The sequence below is a fragment of the Gekko japonicus genome, unplaced genomic scaffold (assembly GCF_001447785.1).
Source record: "Gekko japonicus isolate JY-2015 unplaced genomic scaffold, Gekko_japonicus_V1.1 scaffold24, whole genome shotgun sequence".
Classification (NCBI taxonomy): Eukaryota; Metazoa; Chordata; class Lepidosauria; order Squamata; family Gekkonidae; genus Gekko; species Gekko japonicus.
Genome location: NW_015164665.1, coordinates 1,868,641 through 1,875,881, shown reverse-complemented (window position 1 = coordinate 1,875,881; position 7,241 = coordinate 1,868,641). Strand labels below are relative to the sequence as shown.

The window sequence follows — 7,241 nt, the reverse complement described above, 5'->3', positions numbered from 1 at the left end:
TGCGCGAGGGACAGAAAACAAGCGGCTCTCCGAGAGCGTTTAGCAGCCGGACCGTGTCGTGGCTCCGCTCCTTGTCCTCTTGGGGAAGAGAAGCGGCTCTCCCGTTCCCGCCTCAGGCCGGCGGGGCGACCAGACCGCACGCGGAGACTCAGTCACCCACATGCCTGGGAGTGGGGCGGGAGCGGCGCTGAGCCTGGCCGCCCGGCTCCGCTTCCGCGCAGCCTCTGCCTGGCTGGGGCCCTAGCAGCGCCTGCTGCAGTCTCTCGGAAAGTGTATGAGAGCCAGAGCTGGGCTGGGGCCGCGGCCCGACCCACTCGCCGCCTCCCCCTCCGAGGCCGGGGTGGCTGGACCGGCCCCGGGGGGAAGCGGCGGGCAGCTCTGTGGAGGCGACCCCGGACGCGCCGAGCAGCTCCCTGGAGCCGGGAGGCGGCGGGAGAGCTTCGGTGACCCGGGCTGGATTCCTAAGCCGAAAGACGCGCCACTCGACCTTCCCCTGTAGCCCAACTTGCAGCGACGCCCCCAAGTTCTGGCTGCCTGGGCCCCCCTTCCTCCTGGGTCAGGCGCGGTCACAGCAGGAAACCCCGCCGGACGCTGCTGCTCTCGCTCCCGACGTGAGTAAAACCGGCGGGGCTAGTAGGGGGAGGGGGGTGGGAGACCGGGAGGGTCGTCGCTGCGGCTCGCTGTTGCATTCCCTTTCCTGGGGCTCTGCAGGTGCTGCACGTGGTCTCATGTCCCGTCCCTGTGCAGAGGCGAGGGGTGGGGAGTCGGGAGGATGCTGGAGGAGGTCTTCTGGCGGTGCGGAGGGCAGCCGCTGCCCCTTGTTTCATATGCGCCTCACGTCCCCCGGCGCTCTGCACGGTCTGCTGCGCTAAGTGACCCTCCTTCTTAGTCGCGGCGAGGAAACCAGCCCGCCTCCCCCCCCCCCCCCCGGTTATGGGTCGGCGGAAGCTATTGGTGTGTATCTTCAGGGGGCTTTAAATTGAGTAGCTTATTGAAACGAGAGGGGATCTAGAGCGCCAATAAAAAAACCGACTTGGCATATCATACTTGCACTGAGAGTTTTCCCGCTCCACATTTTGCCCCCACCCTCTTTCTGGCAAGAGAGTAGTCAAAATTTTCAAATCCTTGCTTCTCATGAACAATGACTTTCTTCAGAGAGAATTTGAAAAAGCTGGTAAAGTCATCCTGTCTTTCTCTTCTTTAAGTAGGAATTCTTCTGGAAGATTGCATTGTGGTCTGAGGAAGTGTGTGTATACAATCTGGTTGCAAAGATACATGTTTGATATATGTGTTTGAATGTTTGCCTGTTCCTAACCTTTTTGCACTAAGATGCAATAATGCTTAAACGAGTAAAGCAGTTTTTATAATATGTTGCAGTCTTATGTGCCCACATGCAGAAAGTCTCAATGAACTCAGAAGAACTTGTTTAATAGTAAGCATTGAGTTGATTCTCAGGGGTCCAAAATACTAGAAGCAAGTTCCACGGGTAACTCTTGCTATAGTCACAGTGCCTTTTGTGATAGTCTCTTGACATAAGAGGGCTTAAACAGTAGGAAGAAGACTGCTTGAAAGTTTCAGCTATTTTTCTTTGAACTGAAAATGCCAAACTTTAAGTAATTAATCATTCTAGAATATCACATCACTCTACAATATCACATTAAAATGAATGGCATTGCTATAGAAAAAAATTGATTGTGTCCATTCTTTGACATTTTATTTGCCATTCTTGCACCAGAACAAAGATGTGTATATTCTTAATAATATTGTTAATAGTTTATGTAAATTACTTAAGTCTTGATGTCAAATGTAACAGCACGAATTAGTGGCCCATGAAACAGAGATAACATACTTTTAAAGAATTCCAATTGACTTGTGCTGTGTATTACCTGTCCATTCCTTTGAGGCTTTCATTCATCTTTTTCTTTATCTCAACAGCTGGAATTTGGTCTTCATTGAAATATCCTCCAGTATGTTTATTCAAGACAGCAGTATTGTTTACTTGGGTTTTGCCTTTTTGTGCATCTGGTATTCTTTCCTTTTAGTATCTCTGTATAATTTTTACCTTCTGACTATGCTTATTCCATTGTCCTTTTCCTTATAATACTTCACTACTATCAAAAACAAGTAGAGTGTCACTTAAATATTTGTCGCATCAGAGTTAAATAGTCTGAGCTAGTGCTTAAGAGAGCAGTTCTAAGCAGGTCTACTCGAAATCCTACTTGGGTCTATTCAGTGGGGTTTACTTCAGGGAAAGCACTGTAAGTTCTGATGATTTTCTTTGTACTCTGTTGAAGTCTTTATTTAAAAATCTGGTTTCAATTTGATGGCCATGTTATCTGGGAATCCTAGTGCACCTTATAGCGTCTGATATATATAAGGTCCTAGTGCACCTTATAGCGTCTGATATATATTCATTCTGCCCTGAATGCAATGCATCTAATGGTCAAGCTATGTCCAGCAGGCTATCATACTATTTCTTCTTTATTCCACTCAGCCCTGTATTTTATTATGGGTCAGTACAGTGCCTGACACCAGTATTTGAGTAAAATCCTGAAAACTTTTACTTGGAAGTAAATTCTGTTGTGAAATAGTAGCATTTCTAAGTACATGTGTGATTGAAGCATTTCCATTTTTTGTCCCAAAACAGATCTTTTCCCAGTCTTACAGAAATATTGTTTTACCAGTACCTTTGTTTGCTATCGGATTCTGTATGATATACATACTTCAACATGTCCTTTTTCACTTAGATGTAAATGTAGCTCCTAGCAGATAGCGGCAAGGGGTTCCTTCTTGTTCTTAAAGATCCTGGAAATATTGGTTAAGATCTCGGCTTTGTGGCTCCTTCTTTCCAATTCTTTGTCTTGTTTTCTTGTGCTATTTTCCCTCTCCAGGTGTATCCCTTTGACTTTGTTTTCTGAAGTTAGTTCACCCCCCCCCTCCCACACCTAAAGTAAGTGTGTGTGTGAAACACCCCCCCCCCAAAGTTATGTTTTTAGTGCTTTGATTAATTGCTTTTAAAATATGCTCCAGAAAAACAGAACAGTTTATATTTTTTGCTAAGGAATCTAAAACAATGAAACTTGGTACAGATAGTGGTTCTGCGTTGCACAAATGAGCCTTGAGTTTGCATACTCCCTTCTCTTTTTATGTTCGCTTGGATTCTTTCTGTAGTATCCTGGTTTGTGGTAAGCCATAGTCTGCTGCTACATCTGAACTGGGCAAACCAGAATTGGAAACCATAGCTTGTGATTTCCAATTCTGGTTGCACAGACAGTGGCTGAATGGTGAATTTCTGCAAACTAGGAAGTGAGGGGTGGAGTAGACTTCCCAAGGGAAGGGGAAGAGGGAGTATGTGAACCCGTAACTTGTTAGGTTTCAACTGAGCCAGAGTCTAGTTCTGTCTTTAAGATTAACAAATTTATTGTGGGCTGAGTTTTCGCTGACAGGCACCTACAAAATGTATATGATAAAGCAGGTTCAGCCATGAAGAATCACACCACAAAATTTCTTTGTCACTTTTTTGATGGAGGGTTGCTTACAATGCGAATTAGAGTATCCATATTTCAAAGCATAATTTGCAATACGTTAATTTTATGATGAAAATTAATGAACAGTTGGTTGGCTTATAGCTGGCTTTGCCTTTTTCAGTGACCCTCTTTGTTACAATCTGGGAAATGGTGATAACAGTAGTGGAAGGTATCAGATACTCGCTCTCTTTCATACACACAACTGTCATCTTTTACATTGTGGGTTAAAGACTTCTTCATAGCTTATGTATGCCTTATTGAAGTTTCTTGAAAGAGCCTCTGATTAGTAGCTGCTCAGTTAAGATACCTACATAGCTGAATGCATAGCTGTATGGAAGCAAGCAGTTCGTGTGACTGGTTCCCCATATGATTCTGGCAACTTTAAGCATGCTACTCCAAACACAGGGGAAAAAAGTGTTCTAAGCTGGCAAGTTCAAAACAGCCAGGATCATTTGAGGAGTTGTGCAAAACTGCTTGATACATGGATTTACTTGCAGTACAATTATACAGTGTGTGCTTTTTTTTGTTTATTCCCAGGTTTGTCTCCTGGTCTCCAAAGATAAATATTTCATCTGGCAGTTCTAGGGGAGACCCTTTCTTGGAACCATGGAGAATTTCTTCTAGTCTGAGATGTTCCTGGGCCCCTGTGGTCTAATTTGGCAGTGTTGTATGGATAGCTGTATGTCAAGCAGCAATCCTAATGAATTAAGCCTTTAGGGTGATTTAACAAGCAAATTACTCAAGTGGACAGGTCTGACAGCGATCTAGATTATGCATTAAGAACAGTCTACTTGTTGAACTGCCATCTAGGCTATCCATGGGATAGCCACAGAGAAACTGAAATCAATATACCAGTTTTATCTTCTAGACTTCTCAGATTTTATGGAAAGTTTAAGTACCAATCAGAAAAATAAAATGTTGCTACCTTGTTAATTAAAAATATTTTTCTTTAATTTTCTGTACAGTTTTTTAATTGCCATTGTACAACAAAGCTTCTAATTATTACTTCATAGTTGGTTCTTCCATTGTTCCATTGATCTGATGAATAGATAAAATCTTCAAATGCGTAATGATCAGGTCAGCAGACTTAAAGATGTGAATATGTTGCTTGGGTATTTAGGGAAGTATGTGTGTATCTCTGTTACATGGGAATAGGTGGTATGTTTCTGGTATGTGCCTTTTTCTTGCAACTAAAGTGTTTGCTTCTTTAAAGCAAATACTATCTTGTGTGGATGAGAGAGCAGTTTAACAGTATAATGGTAAGTCAAGCAATGAAATAAAAAATCAACTTAAAAGGTTTCTGCTGTTGGATTACTTCTGTGATTTTTCTGAAACTTTCTGCTCTGTGGATAGTTATTTCAGAATATGAGAGTTTTAGAATAAATGGGACATATCAGTCAACCATCTTTAGGTATCTGATGGAAAACTATGACAATCACATGTGGTTACAATATGCAAGTGTGGCCTTGTAGCTTTTGCTGTTTCCACTGTGGCATTCAGTGCTGAATCTGGTATCCACTTCCTCATTAAAAATGCCCTGTCACGTTATTTTGAGACTGACAAATCAAACCCCAAAGTGAAAATTGTCATCTTTTAAAGTAAAGAGTCAGTGTGATTTTGAAGTGTTGGGCTAGGGTCTGGGAGACCCATGTTTGAATCCCCACTCTTCCATGGATGTTTGATGGATGACCTTGGGCTAGTCATTCACTTTCAGCTTCACCTAACTGACAGGGTTGTTGTAAGGGTAAAATTGAGGAAGGGGAACAACTCTGTAAAACACTTTTGATTTCTGCTGGGGAGAAAAGTGTGGTAAAAATATCTAAAGTCATGTATCTATATATTTTTAGAAAATGTATGTAGTGGTACTACGGAAGTGGCATTAAGCTGCCTTTATGATGAGGCTTTCCAGTTTCTAACTAGTCTTCTTCTAGAAACTGTCTGTTTCTAAAGCAAATAAGGGAGGTGTCTTCAAAGTGCCTCACTCAATATACCAATCTGATTAAAATCTAGGTTGTCTAGCTGACTTTCTGTAGTGCTTCTAATTTTTAGTGCTCTGCAATGCTATGCATTTTAATATCATGCTGCAGAAATACATGTGTTCCAGAGGTCTCCAGTATAATCCTCAGAATTACTCCAGTTCAAATCAGTTATTTTAGTCTGGAGTAACTGCATAGGATTGCACTGTTACTTTCTGAAGGAGCTGCATTTCTAGCATACGACCTACAGATACTTTCAGTAGTACTTTTACAGGACTGGGGCTATAAAGCTGTGTCTCAGTCACTTGAGAATCTTGCTTTTGGGTCCTGGAGTGAATTTACTCTCTAACACAGGGGTGTCAAACATAAGGCCCGGGTGCCGAATCTTGCCCGTCCAGGACTCTTATGCGGCCCGTGAGCAACTGACACAAGGGAGGAAGTGGTGGGAGGGATGGGTGGAGCCATTCCATTGTGGCTTCAGCACAGCAGAACAACCTCATCTGCAGCAGTCAAGCATCGTGGCAGCATTTGCCCAGCACTGCACTGCTGCCTCTCCAGTCCGCCTATGTGGGTCTTCCCAGCCTATGGGGCCTTGCAGTGAGGATACACCAACTCGGAGCTTACCGGCTGCTGTCCTTTATACAGTTTCTATCTCTGGTAGCTGGCATTACATTTTGTGGCATACATGTCCGGGCCCAACAAAGTGAAATTTATGTCAGATCCGTCCCTTGTAACAAATGAGTTTGACATCTCTGCTCTAACAGTTTGCAGCTTTCTTGTTATTTATTTTTTTGTCTGTTGACAGATTCCTGTCATCATTCCTTCATGTGATTTGGTTCATGTTCTCTCTTTCGAGCAAGGGAACCTTTTTAAATGACAGAGAAGCCTTTTCAGACACATTTTTAATGCAGACAGAATATTTGGAGACTTTAGTTGACGTCAGCATCTTCTATAGGGCCATAATATGTACCAGGAAAGCAAAGTGTTTCTCTTAGTCTTCTGAATGAATTTACTCTAGTAGTTAGGCTGCATGCACCGATGATGATGATGATTTCATCCCCCCCAGATTTAAATTCAGGTGCACTTCTTTGCAATAAATTCTGAAATAGAAATGATGGACTGCAAATTGATAGTTTTTATGGAGCAATCTCAAGGTAATACTTTGCATCTTGAAGATGCCTTGAGTACTGATTATTTCAGTATCTTACTCTGATGTGAATTTCCATTGAGCAATTTTCCTTAATCTCTGGCTTAAAGATAAACAGTGTGCCACTGATTTCAATCTTTAGCCCCGAGTACTGCCAACAGTTTTTTGTTGAGGACCTTTTTGGGGGCTTGCACTTTGAGACGTGTCAGCAGTGTGAGAAGTGAAAAATTAGTTGATGATTGTTTTCAGATGAGGCAATCTCAAGCAGTAAAGCAACAAAGCATTGGTAATAACAAATTCCAGAGGAAAATAATACTGGAAGATTTGTTCTTGAACTCGATGAGTGACAGTGTGATGTGGATACGATTCAGTTCTGAAACTTTCATTGGGTATAAATGTTGTGTGTTCAAAGGTGGGATTTCATACTAACTTAACTGACTGGAATAATGTGAAAGGCTTATTGAAAATAACTTGGGAATTAGCTTAACTCATAGATAACTTTTTGCTGTGTTGGTGCTAGAGGAGAGATTCCAGCAGTGTTGCTATGCGTGTATACTTGATAATATATGGAGCTGGATCCTGTGAAAACAA

At 42.5% G+C, this 7,241-nt stretch overlaps 1 protein-coding gene across 1 annotated transcript in view; it reads left to right on the top strand.

Moving 5' to 3' along the window:
• The first annotated feature begins 300 nt into the window (after positions 1-300).
• FBXW7 (F-box and WD repeat domain containing 7) overlaps positions 301-7,241 on the top strand; it is a 204,690-nt gene continuing 197,749 nt past the window's right edge. The window contains exon 1 of the mRNA XM_015409052.1: positions 301-611. The gene's annotated coding sequence lies outside the window, so the exon portion shown is untranslated. The remainder of the gene's footprint in view (positions 612-7,241) is intronic.